Consider the following 18,643-nt stretch of genomic DNA (forward strand, 5'->3'; position numbering starts at 1 on the left):
ATTCAATCATGCTGCATAAAATCCACTGCATTCAGTAGGGTTCCATTTCCTCACGCTGCATAGAATACACTGCATTCAATCCCGCTGTATGGAATACACTGCCTTCAATCGGGATGCATTTTACCATGCTGCATGGATTACACTGCATTCAATCACAATGCATGGAATCCACTGCATTCAATCGGGATGCTTTGGGCCATGCTGCATAAAATCCACTGCATTCAATCATGCTGCATGGAATCCACTGCATTCAATCATGCTGCATAGAATCCACTGCATTCAATACGGTTCCATTTCCTCACGCTGCATAGAATACACTGCATTCAATCCCGCTGTATGGAATACACTGCCTTCAATCGGGATGCATTTTACCATGCTGCATGGATTACACTGCATTCAATCACAATGCATGGAATCCACTGCATTCAATCGGGATGCTTTGGGCCATGCTGCATAAAATCCACTGCATACAATCGGGATGCATTGGCCTCACTGCATGGACTCCACTGCATATAATCGGGACCCATTGCACCACAATGCATGGAATCCACTGCATTCAATCAGGCTGCATACAATCCACTGCATTCAATACCGTTCCATTATTTCACGCTGCATGGAATCCACTGCATTCAATAAGGATGCATTTTACCACGCTGCATGGATTCCACTGATTTCAATCACAATGCCTGGAATCCACTGCATTCAATCGGGATGCATTGGGCCTCGCTGCATGGACTCCACTGCATACAATCGGGATCCATTGCGCCTCAATGCATGGAATCCTCTGCATTCAATGATGCTGCATGGAATCCACTGCATTCAATCGGGATGCTTTGGGCCATGCTGCATAAAATCCACTGCATTCAATCACGCTGCATGGAATCCGCTGCATTCAATCGGGATGCATTTTTCCACGCTATATTGAGTGCACTGCATTCAATCACAATGCATGGAATCCACTGCATTCACTCGGGATCCATTTCACAACGCTGCATGGAATCCACTGCATTGAATCTCGATGCATGGAATCCACTGCATTACATTGGTATCAATTACACAATGCTGCAGGGAATCCACTGCATTCAGTCGGGATCCATTGCAGCATGCTGCATGGATTCCACTGCATTCAACCTGGATACATTGCCCCACGCTGCATGCAATCCTTTTCATTCACTCTGGATGCATTACACAACGCTGCATGGAATCCAGTGCATTCAATCACGCCACAGGGAATCCACTGCATTCAATCAGGATCCATTGGGCCATGCTGCACGGAATCGACTGCATTCAATCAGGATCCATTGGGCCAAGCTGCACGGAATCGACTGCATTCAATCAGGATCCATTGGGCCAAGCTGCATGCAATCCACTGCATTCACCCGGGATGAATTTCACACTGCTGCAAGGAATCAAGTGCATTCACTCACACTGCATGTATTCCACTGCATTCAACCTGGAGACATTGCCCCACGCTGCATGCAATCCACTGCATTCACTCGGTATGCATTCCACAATGCTGCATGGAATCCACTGCATTCAATCATGCTTCATGGAATCCACTGCATTCAGTCGGTATCCATTGGGCCAAGCTGAATGGAATCCACTTCATTCAATAGAGATACATTGCACCACTCTGCATACAATCCACTGCATTCAAACACGCTGCATGGGATACACTGCATTCAATCGGGATGTTTGGGCCATGCTGCATAAAATCCACTGCATTCAATCGGGATGCATTGGGCCTCGCTGCATGGACTCCACTGCATACAATAGGGATCCATTGCGCCACAATGCATGGAATCCTCTGCATTCAATGACGCTGCATGGAATCCACTGCATTCAATCGGGATGCTTTAGGCCATGCTGCATAAATTCCACTACATTCAATCATGCTGCATGGACTCCACTGCATTCAATCATGCTGCATAATATCCACTGCATTCAATCATGCTGCATAAAATCCACTGCATTCAGTAGGGTTCCATTTCCTCACGCTGCATGGAATCCACTGCATTCTATCGGGATGCATTTTACCACGCTTCATGGATTACACTGCATTCAATCACGCTGCATGGAATCCACTGCATTCAATCGGGATCCATTGTGCCACAATGCATGGAATCCTCTGCATTCAAAAATGCTGCATGGAATCCACTGCATTCAATCGGGATGCTTTGGGCCATGCTGCATAAAATCCACTGCATTCAATCACGCTGCATGGAATCCACTGCATTCAATCATGCTGCATAAAATCCACTGCATTCAATCATGCTGCATAGAATCAATTGCATTCAATAAGGTTCCATTTCTTCACGCTGCATGGAATCCACTGAATTCAATCACGCTGCATGGAATCCACTGCATTCAATCGGGATGCATTTTACCACGCTGCATGGATTACACTGCAATCAATCACACTGCATCGAATTCACTACATTCAGTCGGGATGATTTGGGCCATGCTCCATATAATGCACAGCATTCAATCGGGATGATTTCGCCTCGCTGCATGGACTCCACTGCATGCAATCAGGATCCATTGCGCCACAATGCATGGAATCCTCTGCATTCAAAAATGCTGCATGGAATTGACTGCATTCAATCGGGATGCATTGGGCCTCGCTGCATGGACTCCACTGCATACAATCAGGATCCATTGCGCCACAATGCATGGAATCCTCTGCATTCAATGACGCTGCATGTAATCCACTGCATTCAATCGGGATGCTTTGGGCCATTCTGCATAAAATCCACTGCATTCAATCATGCTGCATGGAATCCACTGCATTCAATCAGGCTGCATACAATCCACTGCATTCAATAGGGTTCCATTTCTTCACGCTGCATGGAATACACGGCATTCAATCACGCTGCATGGAATCCACTGCATTCAATCGGGATGCATTTTACCTCACTGCATGGAGTTCACTGCATTCAATCACAATGCATGGAATCCACTGCATTCAATCGGAATGCATTTTACAACGCTGCATGGATTACACTGCAATCAATCACGCTGCATGGAATCCACTGCATTCAGTCGGGATGATTTGGGCCATGCTCCATATAATCCACAGCATTCAATCGGGATGATTTGGCCTCGCTGCATAGACTCCACTGCATACAATCAGGAACCATTGCGCCACAATGCATGGAATCCTCTGCATTCAAAAATGCTGCATGGAATTGAATGCATTCAATCGGGATGCATTGGGCCTCGCTGCATGGACTCCACCTCATATAATCGGGATCGATTGCACCTCAATGCATGGAATCCTCTGCATTCAATGACGCTGCATGGGATCCACGGCATTCAATCGGGATGGTTTGGGCCATGCTGCATAAAATCCACTGCATTCAATCATGCTGCATAAAATCCGCTGCATTCAATAGGGTTCCATTACTTCACGCTGCATGGAATCCGCTGCATTCAATCAAGCTGCATGGAATCCACTGCATTCAATCGGGATGGATTTTACCACGCTGCATGGATTACACTGCATTCAATCACCATGCATGGATTCCACTGCATTCAATCCGGATGTTTTGGGCCATGCTGCATAAAATCCACTGCATTCAATCATGCTGCATGGAATCAACTGCATTCAATCCGGATGCTTTGTGCCCTGCTGCCTAAAATACACTGCATTCAATCATGCTGCATGGCATCCACTGCATTCAATCATGCTGCATGGAATCCACTGCATTGAATAAGCTTTCATTTCTTCACGCTGCATGGAATCCACTGCATTCAATCATGCTGCATGGAATCCACTGCATTCAATCATGCTGCATAAAATCCACTGCATTCAATACGGTTCCATTTCCTCACGCTGCATAGAATACACTGCATTCAATCCCGCTGTATGGAATACACTGCCTTCAATCGGGATGCATTTTACCATGCTGCATGGATTACACTGCATTCAATCACAATGCATGGAATCCACTGCATACAATCGGGATGCATTGGCCTCACTGCATGGGCTCCACTGCATACAATCGGGACCCATTGCGCCACAATGCATGGAATCCTCTGCATTCAATGCCGCTGCATGGAATCCACTGAATTCAATCGGGATGCTTTGGGCCATGCTGCATAAAATCCACTGCATTCAATCACGCTGCATGGAATCAACTGCATTCAATCATGCTGCATAAAATCCACTGCATTCAATCATGCTGCATAAAATCCACTGCATTCAATCATGCTGCATAAAATCAATTGCATTCAATAAGGTTCCATTTCTTCACGCTGCATGGAATCCACTGAATTCAATCACGCTGCATGGAATCCACTGCATTCAATCGGAATGCATTTTACAACGCTGCATGGATTACACTGCAATCAATCACGCTGCATCGAATCCACTGCATTCAGTCGGGATGATTTGGGCCATGCTCCATATAATCCACAGCATTCAATCAGGATGATTTGGCCTCGCTGCACGGACTCCACTGCATACAATCAGGATCCATTGCGCCACAATGCATGGAATACTCTGCATTCAAAAATGCTGCATGGAATTGACTGCATTCAATCGGGATGCATTGGGCCTCGCTGCATGGACTCCACTGCATACAATCAGGATCCATTTCGCCACAATGCATGGAATCCTCTGCATTCAATGACGCTGCATTGAATCCACTGCATTCAATCGGGATGCTTTGGGACATGCTGCATAAAATCCACTGCATTCAATCATGCTGCATGGAATCCACTGCATTCAATCAGGCTGCATAAAATCCACTGCATTCAATAGGGTTCCATTACTTCACGCTGCATGGAATCCACTGCATTCAATAAGGATGCATTTTACCACGCTGCATGGATTCCACTGATTTCAATCACAATGCCTGGAATCCACTGCATTCAATCGGGAAGCATTGGGCCTCGCTGCATGGACTCCACTGCATACAATCGGGATCCATTGCGCCTCAATGCATGGAATCCCCTGCATTCAATGACGCTGCATGGAATCCACTGCATTCAATCGGGATGCTTTGGGAAATGCTGCATAAAATCCACTGCATTCAATCATGCTGCATGGAATCCACTTCATTCTATCATGCTTCAAGAAATCCACTGCATTCAATAGGGTTCCATTATTTCACGCTGCATGGAATCCACTGAATTCAATCACGCTGCATGGAATACACTGCATTCAATCGGGATGCGTTTTTCCAAGCTATATTGAGTGCACTGCATTCAATCACGCTGCCTGGAATCCACTGCATTCAATCGGGATGATTTGGGCCATGATGCATAAAATCCACTGCATTCAATTGGGATGCATTTGGCCTCACTGCATGGACTCCACTGCACACAATCGGGATCCATTGCGCCTCAATGCATGGAATCCTCTGCATTCAATGACGCTGCATGGAATCCACTGCATTCAATCGGGATGCTTTGGGCCATGCTGCATAAAATCCACTGCATTCAATCATGCTGCATGGACTCCACTGCATTCAATCATGCTGCATAATATCCACTGCATTCAATAGGGTTCCATTTCTTCAGGCTAAATGGAATCCACTGCATTCAATCACACTGCATGGAATCCACTGCATTCAATCGGGATACATTTTACCACGCTGCATGGAGTGCACTGCAATCAATCACAATGCATGGAATCCACTGCATTCAATCGGCATGCTTTGGGCCATGCTGCATAAAATCCACTGCATTCAATCATGCTGCATGGAATCCACTGTATTCATTCACGCTGCAAAAATCCACTGAATTCAATAAGGTTCCATTTCTTCACGCTGCATGGAATCAACTGCATTCAATCACGCTGCATGGAATCCACTGCATTCAATCAGGATGCTTTGGGCCATGCTGCATAATATCCACTGCATTCAATCATACTGCATCGAATCCTCTGCATTCAATCATGCTGCATAAAATCCACTGCATTCAATATGGTTCCATTTCTTCACGCTGCATGGAATCCACTGCATTCAATCGGGATGTTTGGGCCATGCTGCATAAACTCCACTGCATACAATCAGGATCCATTGTGCCACAATGCATGGAATCCTCTGCATTCAAAAATGCTGCATGGAATTGACTGCATTCAATCGGGATGAATTGGGCCTCGCTGCATGGACTCCACTGCATACAATCGGGATCCATTGCGCCACAATGCATGGAATTCTCTGCATTCAATGATGCTGCGTGGAATCCACTGCATTCAATCGGGATGCTTTGGGCCATGCTGCATAAAATCCACTGCATTCAGTCATGCTGCATGGAATCCACTGCATTCAATCATGCTTCATAAAATCCACTGCATTCAATAGGGTTCCATTTCTTCACGCTGCATGGAATCCACTGCATTCAATCACGCTGCATGGAATCCACTGCATTCACTCGGGATCCATTTCACAACGCTGCATGGAATCCACTGCATTGAATCTCGATGCATGGAATCCACTGCATTACATTGGTATCAATTAGACAATGCTGCAGGGAATCCACTGCATTCAGTCGGGATCCATTGCAGCATGCTGCATGTATTCCACTGCATTCAACCTGGAGACATTGCCCCACGCTGCATGCAATCCACTGCATTCACTCGGTATGCATTCCACAACGCTGCATGGAATCCACTGCATTCAATCATGCTTCATGGAATCCACTGCATTCAGTCGGTATCCATTGGGCCACGCTGCATGGAATCCACTGCATTCACTCGCGATGCATTTCACACTGCTGCATGGAATCGGTTGCATTCAGACACAGTGCATGGAATCCACTGCATTCAATCGGTATCAATTACACCATGCTGAATGGAATCCACTTCATTCAATCGAGATACATTGCACCACTCTGCATACAATCCACTGCATTCAAACACGCTGCATGGGATACACTGCATTCAATCGGCATGCTTTGGTCCATGCTGCATAAAATCCACTGCATTCAATCGGGATGCATTGGGCCTCGCTGCATGGACCCCACTGCATACAATCGGGATCCATTGCGCCACAATGCATGGAATCCTCTGCATTCAATGATGCTGCATGGAATCCACTGCATTCAATCGGGATGCTTTAGGCCATGCTGCATAAATTCCACTACATTCAATCATGCTGCATGGAATCCACTGCATTCAATCATGCTGCATAATATCCACTGCATTCAATAGGGTTCCATTTCTTCATGCTGCATGGAATACACGGCATTCAATCACGCTGCATGGAATCCACTGCATTCAATCGGAATTCATTTTACAACGCTGCATCGATTACACTGCAATCAATCACGCTGCATGGAATCCACTGCATTGAATCGGGATGATTTGGGCCATGCTCCATATAATCCACAGCATTCAATCGGGATGATTTGGCCTCGCTGCATAGACTCCACTGCATACAATCAGGATCCATTGCGCCACAATGCATGGAATCCTCTGCATTCAAAAATGCTGCATGGAATTGAATGCATTCAATCGGGATGCATTGGGCCTCGCTGCATGGACTCCACCTCATTTAATCGGGATCGATAGCGCCTCAATGCATGAAATCCTCTGCATTCAATGACGCTGCATGGGATCCACTGCATTCAATCGGGATGGTTTGGGCCATGCTGCATAAAATCCACTGCATTCAATCATGCTGCATAAAATCCACTGAATTCAATCACGCTGCATGGAATCCACTGCATTCAATCGGGATGCATTTTACCACGCTGCATGGATTACACTGCAATCAATCACGCTGCATGGAATCCACTGCATTCAGTCGGGATGATTTGGACCATGCTCCATATAATCCACAGCATTCAATTGGGATGCATTTGGCCTCGCTGCATGGACTCCACTGCATACAATCGGGACCCATTGCGCCACAATGCATGGAATCCTCTGCATTCAATGACGCTGCATGGAATCCACTGCATTCAATCGGGATGCTTTGGGACATGCTGCATAAAATCCACTGCATTCAATCATGCTGCATGGAATCCACTGCATTCAATCATGCTGCATAATATCCACTGCATTCAATAGGGTTCCATTTCTTCAGGCTAAATTGAATCCACTGCATTCAAACACACTGCATGGAATCCACTGCATTCAATCGGCATGCTTTGGCCATGCTGCATAAAATCCACTGCATTCAATCATGCTGCATGGTATCCACTGTATACATTCACGCCGCAAAAATCCACTGAATTCAATAATGTTCCATTTCTTCACGCTGCATGGAATCAACTGCATTCAATCATGCTTCATAAAATCCACTGCATTCAATTGGGATGCATTTTACCAGGCTGAATGGATTACCTGCAGTCAATCACGCTGCATGGAATCCACTGCATTCAATCAGGATGCTTTGGGCCATGCTGCATAATATCCACTGCATTCAATCATACTGCATCGAATCCACTGCATTCAATCATGCTGCATAAAATCCACTGCATTCAATAGGGTTCCATTTCTTCACGCTGCATGGAATCCACTGCATTTTATCGGGATGCATTTTACCACGCTTCATGGATTACACTGCATTCAATCACGCTGCATGGAATCCACTGCATTCAATCGGGATGTTTGGGCCATGCTGCATAAACTCCACTGCATACAATCAGGATCCATTGCGCCACAATGCATGGAATCGTCTGCATTCAAAAATGCTGCATGGAATTGACTGCATTCAATCGGGATGCATTGGGCCTCGCTGCATGGACTCCACTGCATACAATCGGGATCCATTGCGCCACAATGCATGGAATTCTCTGCATTCAATGATGCTGCGTGGAATCCACTGCATTCAATCATGCTGCATGGAATCCACAGCATTCAATCATGCTGCATAAAATCCACTGCATTCAGTAGGGTTCCATTTCCTCACGCTGCATAGAATACACTGCATTCAATCCCGCTGTATGGAATACACTGCCTTCAATCGGGATGCATTTTACCATGCTGCATGGATTACACTGCATTCAATCACAATGCATGGAATCCACTGCATTCAATCGGGATGCTTTGGGCCATGCTGCATAAAATCCACTGCATTCAATCATGCTGCATGGAATCCACTGCATTCAATCATGCTGCATAGAATCCACTGCATTCAATACGGTTCCATTTCCTCACGCTGCATAGAATACACTGCATTCAATCCCGCTGTATGGAATACACTGCCTTCAATCGGGATGCATTTTACCATGCTGCATGGATTACACTGCATTCAATCACAATGCATGGAATCCACTGCATTCAATCGGGATGCTTTGGGCCATGCTGCATAAAATCCACTGCATACAATCGGGATGCATTGGCCTCACTGCATGGACTCCACTGCATATAATCGGGACCCATTGCGCCACAATGCATGGAATCCTCTGCATTCAATGACGCTGCATGGAATCCACTGCAGTCAATCGGGATGCTTTGGGACATGCTGCATAAAATCCACTGCATTCAATCATGCTGCATGGAATCCACTGCATTCAATCAGGCTGCATACAATCCACTGCATTCAATACCGTTCCATTATTTCACGCTGCATGGAATCCACTGCATTCAATAAGGATGCATTTTACCACGCTGCATGGATTCCACTGATTTCAATCACAATGCCTGGAATCCACTGCATTCAATCGGGATGCATTGGGCCTCGCTGCATGGACTCCACTGCATACAATCGGGATCCATTGCGCCTCAATGCATGGAATCCTCTGCATTCAATGATGCTGCATGGAATCCACTGCATTCAATCGGGATGCTTTGGGCCATGCTGCATAAAATCCACTGCATTCAATCACGCTGCATGGAATCCGCTTCATTCAATCGGGATGCATTTTTCCACGCTATATTGAGTGCACTGCATTCAATCACAATGCATGGAATCCACTGCATTCACTCGGGATCCATTTCACAACGCTGCATGGAATCCACTGCATTGAATCTCGATGCATGGAATCCACTGCATTACATTGGTATCAATTACACAATGCTGCAGGGAATCCACTGCATTCAGTCGGGATCCATTGCAGCATGCTGCATGGATTCCACTGCATTCAACCTGGATACATTGCCCCACGCTGCATGCAATCCTTTTCATTCACTCTGGATGCATTACACAACGCTGCATGGAATCCAGTGCATTCAATCACGCCACAGGGAATCCACTGCATTCAATCAGGATCCATTGGGCCATGCTGCACGGAATCGACTGCATTCAATCAGGATCCATTGGGCCAAGCTGCACGGAATCGACTGCATTCAATCAGGATCCATTGGGCCAAGCTGCATGCAATCCACTGCATTCACCCGGGATGAATTTCACACTGCTGCAAGGAATCAAGTGCATTCACTCACACTGCATGTATTCCACTGCATTCAACCTGGAGACATTGCCCCACGCTGCATGCAATCCACTGCATTCACTCGGTATGCATTCCACAATGCTGCATGGAATCCACTGCATTCAATCATGCTTCATGGAATCCACTGCATTCAGTCGGTATCCATTGGGCCAAGCTGAATGGAATCCACTTCATTCAATAGAGATACATTGCACCACTCTGCATACAATCCACTGCATTCAAACACGCTGCATGGGATACACTGCATTCAATCGGGATGTTTGGGCCATGCTGCATAAAATCCACTGCATTCAATCGGGATGCATTGGGCCTCGCTGCATGGACTCCACTGCATACAATAGGGATCCATTGCGCCACAATGCATGGAATCCTCTGCATTCAATGACGCTGCATGGAATCCACTGCATTCAATCGGGATGCTTTAGGCCATGCTGCATAAATTCCACTACATTCAATCATGCTGCATGGACTCCACTGCATTCAATCATGCTGCATAATATCCACTGCATTCAATCATGCTGCATAAAATCCACTGCATTCAGTAGGGTTCCATTTCCTCACGCTGCATGGAATCCACTGCATTCTATCGGGATGCATTTTACCACGCTTCATGGATTACACTGCATTCAATCACGCTGCATGGAATCCACTGCATTCAATCGGGATCCATTGTGCCACAATGCATGGAATCCTCTGCATTCAAAAATGCTGCATGGAATCCACTGCATTCAATCGGGATGCTTTGGGCCATGCTGCATAAAATCCACTGCATTCAATCACGCTGCATGGAATCCACTGCATTCAATCATGCTGCATAAAATCCACTGCATTCAATCATGCTGCATAGAATCAATTGCATTCAATAAGGTTCCATTTCTTCACGCTGCATGGAATCCACTGAATTCAATCACGCTGCATGGAATCCACTGCATTCAATCGGGATGCATTTTACCACGCTGCATGGATTACACTGCAATCAATCACACTGCATCGAATTCACTACATTCAGTCGGGATGATTTGGGCCATGCTCCATATAATGCACAGCATTCAATCGGGATGATTTCGCCTCGCTGCATGGACTCCACTGCATGCAATCAGGATCCATTGCGCCACAATGCATGGAATCCTCTGCATTCAAAAATGCTGCATGGAATTGACTGCATTCAATCGGGATGCATTGGGCCTCGCTGCATGGACTCCACTGCATACAATCAGGATCCATTGCGCCACAATGCATGGAATCCTCTGCATTCAATGACGCTGCATGTAATCCACTGCATTCAATCGGGATGCTTTGGGCCATTCTGCATAAAATCCACTGCATTCAATCATGCTGCATGGAATCCACTGCATTCAATCAGGCTGCATACAATCCACTGCATTCAATAGGGTTCCATTTCTTCACGCTGCATGGAATACACGGCATTCAATCACGCTGCATGGAATCCACTGCATTCAATCGGGATGCATTTTACCTCACTGCATGGAGTTCACTGCATTCAATCACAATGCATGGAATCCACTGCATTCAATCGGAATGCATTTTACAACGCTGCATCGATTACACTGCAATCAATCACGCTGCATGGAATCCACTGCATTCAATCGGGATGATTTGGGCCATGCTCCATATAATCCACAGCATTCAATCGGGATGATTTGGCCTCGCTGCATAGACTCCACTGCATACAATCAGGAACCATTGCGCCACAATGCATGGAATCCTCTGCATTCAAAAATGCTGCATGGAATTGAATGCATTCAATCGGGATGCATTGGGCCTCGCTGCATGGACTCCACCTCATATAATCGGGATCGATTGCACCTCAATGCATGGAATCCTCTGCATTCAATGACGCTGCATGGGATCCACGGCATTCAATCGGGATGGTTTGGGCCATGCTGCATAAAATCCACTGCATTCAATCATGCTGCATAAAATCCGCTGCATTCAATAGGGTTCCATTACTTCACGCTGCATGGAATCCGCTGCATTCAATCAAGCTGCATGGAATCCACTGCATTCAATCGGGATGGATTTTACCACGCTGCATGGATTACACTGCATTCAATCACCATGCATGGATTCCACTGCATTCAATCCGGATGTTTTGGGCCATGCTGCATAAAATCCACTGCAGTCAATCATGCTGCATGGAATCAACTGCATTCAATCCGGATGCTTTGTGCCCTGCTGCCTAAAATACACTGCATTCAATCATGCTGCATGGCATCCACTGCATTCAATCATGCTGCATGGAATCCACTGCATTGAATAAGCTTTCATTTCTTCACGCTGCATGGAATCCACTGCATTCAATCATGCTGCATGGAATCCACTGCATTCAATCATGCTGCATAAAATCCACTGCATTCAATACGGTTCCATTTCCTCACGCTGCATAGAATACACTGCATTCAATCCCGCTGTATGGAATACACTGCCTTCAATCGGGATGCATTTTACCATGCTGCATGGATTACACTGCATTCAATCACAATGCATGGAATCCACTGCATACAATCGGGATGCATTGGCCTCACTGCATGGACTCCACTGCATACAATCGGGACCCATTGCGCCACAATGCATGGAATCCTCTGCATTCAATGACGCTGCATGGAATCCACTGAATTCAATCGGGATGCTTTGGGCCATGCTGCATAAAATCCACTGCATTCAATCACGCTGCATGGAATCCACTGCATTCAATCATGCTGCATAAAATCCACTGCATTCAATCATGCTGCATAAAATCAATTGCATTCAATAAGGTTCCATTTCTTCACGCTGCATGGAATCCACTGAATTCAATCACGCTGCATGGAATCCACTGCATTCAATCGGAATGCATTTTACAACGCTGCATGGATTACACTGCAATCAATCACGCTGCATCGAATCCACTGCATTCAGTCGGGATGATTTGGGCCATGCTCCATATAATCCACAGCATTCAATCAGGATGATTTGGCCTCGCTGCACGGACTCCACTGCATACAATCAGGATCCATTGCGCCACAATGCATGGAATACTCTGCATTCAAAAATGCTGCATGGAATTGACTGCATTCAATCGGGATGCATTGGGCCTCGCTGCATGGACTCCACTGCATACAATCAGGATCCATTTCGCCACAATGCATGGAATCCTCTGCATTCAATGACGCTGCATTGAATCCACTGCATTCAATCGGGATGCTTTGGGACATGCTGCATAAAATCCACTGCATTCAATCATGCTGCATGGAATCCACTGCATTCAATCAGGCTGCATAAAATCCACTGCATTCAATAGGGTTCCATTACTTCACGCTGCATGGAATCCACTGCATTCAATAAGGATGCATTTTACCACGCTGCATGGATTCCACTGATTTCAATCACAATGCCTGGAATCCACTGCATTCAATCGGGAAGCATTGGGCCTCGCTGCATGGACTCCACTGCATACAATCGGGATCCATTGCGCCTCAATGCATGGAATCCCCTGCATTCAATGACGCTGCATGGAATCCACTGCATTCAATCGGGATGCTTTGGGAAATGCTGCATAAAATCCACTGCATTCAATCATGCTGCATGGAATCCACTTCATTCTATCATGCTTCAAGAAATCCACTGCATTCAATAGGGTTCCATTATTTCACGCTGCATGGAATCCACTGAATTCAATCACGCTGCATGGAATACACTGCATTCAATCGGGATGCGTTTTTCCAAGCTATATTGAGTGCACTGCATTCAATCACGCTGCCTGGAATCCACTGCATTCAATCGGGATGATTTGGGCCATGATGCATAAAATCCACTGCATTCAATTGGGATGCATTTGGCCTCACTGCATGGACTCCACTGCACACAATCGGGATCCATTGCGCCTCAATGCATGGAATCCTCTGCATTCAATGACGCTGCATGGAATCCACTGCATTCAATCGGGATGCTTTGGGCCATGCTGCATAAAATCCACTGCATTCAATCATGCTGCATGGACTCCACTGCATTCAATCATGCTGCATAATATCCACTGCATTCAATAGGGTTCCATTTCTTCAGGCTAAATGGAATCCACTGCATTCAATCACACTGCATGGAATCCACTGCATTCAATCGGGATACATTTTACCACGCTGCATGGAGTGCACTGCAATCAATCACAATGCATGGAATCCACTGCATTCAATCGGCATGCTTTGGGCCATGCTGCATAAAATCCACTGCATTCAATCATGCTGCATGGAATCCACTGTATTCATTCACGCTGCAAAAATCCACTGAATTCAATAAGGTTCCATTTCTTCACGCTGCATGGAATCAACTGCATTCAATCACGCTGCATGGAATCCACTGCATTCAATCAGGATGCTTTGGGCCATGCTGCATAATAGCCACTGCATTCAATCATACTGCATCGAATCCTCTGCATTCAATCATGCTGCATAAAATCCACTGCATTCAATATGGTTCCATTTCTTCACGCTGCATGGAATCCACTGCATTCAATCGGGATGTTTGGGCCATGCTGCATAAACTCCACTGCATACAATCAGGATCCATTGTGCCACAATGCATGGAATCCTCTGCATTCAAAAATGCTGCATGGAATTGACTGCATTCAATCGGGATGAATTGGGCCTCGCTGCATGGACTCCACTGCATACAATCGGGATCCATTGCGCCACAATGCATGGAATTCTCTGCATTCAATGATGCTGCGTGGAATCCACTGCATTCAATCGGGATGCTTTGGGCCATGCTGCATAAAATCCACTGCATTCAGTCATGCTGCATGGAATCCACTGCATTCAATCATGCTTCATAAAATCCACTGCATTCAATAGGGTTCCATTTCTTCACGCTGCATGGAATCCACTGCATTCAATCACGCTGCATGGAATCCACTGCATTCACTCGGGATCCATTTCACAACGCTGCATGGAATCCACTGCATTGAATCTCGATGCATGGAATCCACTGCATTACATTGGTATCAATTAGACAATGCTGCAGGTAATCCACTGCATTCAGTCGGGATCCATTGCAGCATGCTGCATGGATTCCACTGCATTCAACCTGGATACATTGCCCCACGCTGCATGCAATCCTTTTCATTCACTCTGGATGCATTACACAACGCTGCATGGAATCCAGTGCATTCAATCACGCCACAGGGAATCCACTGCATTCAATCAGGATCCATTGGGCCAAGCTGCATGCAATCCACTGCATTCACCCGGGATGAATTTCACACTGCTGCAAGGAATCAAGTGCATTCACTCACACTGCATGTATTCCACTGCATTCAACCTGGAGACATTGCCCCACGCTGCATGCAATCCACTGCATTCACTCGGTATGCATTCCACAACGCTGCATGGAATCCACTGCATTCAATCATGCTTCATGGAATCCACTGCATTCAGTCGGTATCCATTGGGCCACGCTGCATGGAATCCACTGCCTTCACTCGCGATGCATTTCACACTGCTGCATGGAATCGGTTGCATTCAGACACAGTGCATGGAATCCACTGCATTCAATCGGTATCAATTACACCAAGCTGAATGGAATCCACTTCATTCAATCGAGATACATTGCACCACTCTGCATACAATCCACTGCATTCAAACACGCTGCATGGGATACACTGCATTCAATCGGCATGCTTTGGTCCATGCTGCATAAAATCCACTGCATTCAATCGGGATGCATTGGGCCTCGCTGCATGGACCCCACTGCATACAATCGGGATCCATTGCGCCACAATGCATGGAATCCTCTGCATTCAATGATGCTGCATGGAATCCACTGCATTCAATCGGGATGCTTTAGGCCATGCTGCATAAATTCCACTACATTCAATCATGCTGCATGGAATCCACTGCATTCAATCATGCTGCATAATATCCACTGCATTCAATAGGGTTCCATTACTTCACGCTGCATGGATTACACTGCATTCAATCATGTTGCATGGAATCCACTGCATTCAATCGGGATGCATTTTACCTCGCTGCATGGAGTGCACTTCATTCAATCACCATGCATGGAATCCACTGCATTCAATCGGGATGATTTGGGTCATGCTGCATAAAATCCACTGCATTCAATCGGGATGCATTGGGCCTCACTGCATGGACTCCACTGCATACAATCAGGATCTATTGCGCCACAATGCATGGAATCCTCTGCATTCAATGACGCTGCATGGAATCCACTGCATTCAATCGGGATGCTTTGGGCCATGCTGCATAAAATCCACTGCATTCAATCATGCTGCATGGAATCCACTGCATTCAATCATGCTTCATAAAATCCACTGCATTCAATAGGGTTCCATTTCTTCATGCTGCATGGAATACACGGCATTCAATCACGCTGCATGGAATCCACTGCATTCAATCGGAATGCATTTTACAACGCTGCATGGATTACACTGCAATCAATCACGCTGCATCGAATCCACTGCATTCAATCGGGATGATTTGGGCCATGCTCCATATAATCCACAGCATTCAATCGGGATGATTTGGCCTCGCTGCATAGACTCCACTGCATACAATCAGGATCCATTGCGCCACAATGCATGGAATCCTCTGCATTCAAAAATGCTGCATGGAATTGACTGCATTCAATCGGGATGCATTGGGCCTCGCTGCATGGACTCCACTGCATACAATCAGGATCCATTTCGCCACAATGCATGGAATCCTCTGCATTCAATGACGCTGCATTGAATCCACTGCATTCAATCGGGATGCTTTGGGACATGCTGCATAAAATCCACTGCATTCAATCATGCTGCATGGAATCCACTGCATTCAATCAGGCTGCATAAAATCCACTGCATTCAATAGGGTTCCATTACTTCACGCTGCATGGAATCCACTGCATTCAATAAGGATGCATTTTACCACGCTGCATGGATTCCACTGATTTCAATCACAATGCCTGGAATCCACTGCATTCAATCGGGAAGCATTGGGCCTCGCTGCATGGACTCCACTGCATACAATCGGGATCCATTGCGCCTCAATGCATGGAATCCCCTGCATTCAATGACGCTGCATGGAATCCACTGCATTCAATCGGGATGCTTTGGGAAATGCTGCATAAAATCCACTGCATTCAATCATGCTGCATGGAATCCACTTCATTCTATCATGCTTCAAGAAATCCACTGCATTCAATAGGGTTCCATTATTTCACGCTGCATGGAATCCACTGAATTCAATCACGCTGCATGGAATACACTGCATTCAATCGGGATGCGTTTTTCCAAGCTATATTGAGTGCACTGCATTCAATCACGCTGCCTGGAATCCACTGCATTCAATCGGGATGATTTGGGCCATGATGCATAAAATCCACTGCATTCAATTGGGATGCATTTGGCCTCACTGCATGGACTCCACTGCACACAATCGGGATCCATTGCGCCTCAATGCATGGAATCCTCTGCATTCAATGACGCTGCATGGAATCCACTGCATTCAATCGGGATGCTTTGGGCCATGCTGCATAAAATCCACTGCATTCAATCATGCTGCATGGACTCCACTGCATTCAATCATGCTGCATAATATCCACTGCATTCAATAGGGTTCCATTTCTTCAGGCTAAATGGAATCCACTGCATTCAATCACACTGCATGGAATCCACTGCATTCAATCGGGATACATTTTACCACGCTGCATGGAGTGCACTGCAATCAATCACAATGCATGGAATCCACTGCATTCAATCGGCATGCTTTGGGCCATGCTGCATAAAATCCACTGCATTCAATCATGCTGCATGGAATCCACTGTATTCATTCACGCTGCAAAAATCCACTGAATTCAATAAGGTTCCATTTCTTCACGCTGCATGGAATCAACTGCATTCAATCACGCTGCATGGAATCCACTGCATTCAATCAGGATGCTTTGGGCCATGCTGCATAATAGCCACTGCATTCAATCATACTGCATCGAATCCTCTGCATTCAATCATGCTGCATAAAATCCACTGCATTCAATATGGTTCCATTTCTTCACGCTGCATGGAATCCACTGCATTCAATCGGGATGTTTGGGCCATGCTGCATAAACTCCACTGCATACAATCAGGATCCATTGTGCCACAATGCATGGAATCCTCTGCATTCAAAAATGCTGCATGGAATTGACTGCATTCAATCGGGATGCATTGGGCCTCGCTGCATGGACTCCACTGCATACAATCGGGATCCATTGCGCCACAATGCATGGAATTCTCTGCATTCAATGATGCTGCGTGGAATCCACT

Source organism: Sus scrofa, chromosome 15 (assembly GCF_054392235.1).
Source record: "Sus scrofa isolate SSC_HxYL_T2T_F1_AM1 chromosome 15, Sscrofa_HxYL_maternal_Yorkshire_Landrace_v2.0, whole genome shotgun sequence".
Taxonomy (NCBI): domain Eukaryota; kingdom Metazoa; phylum Chordata; class Mammalia; order Artiodactyla; family Suidae; genus Sus; species Sus scrofa.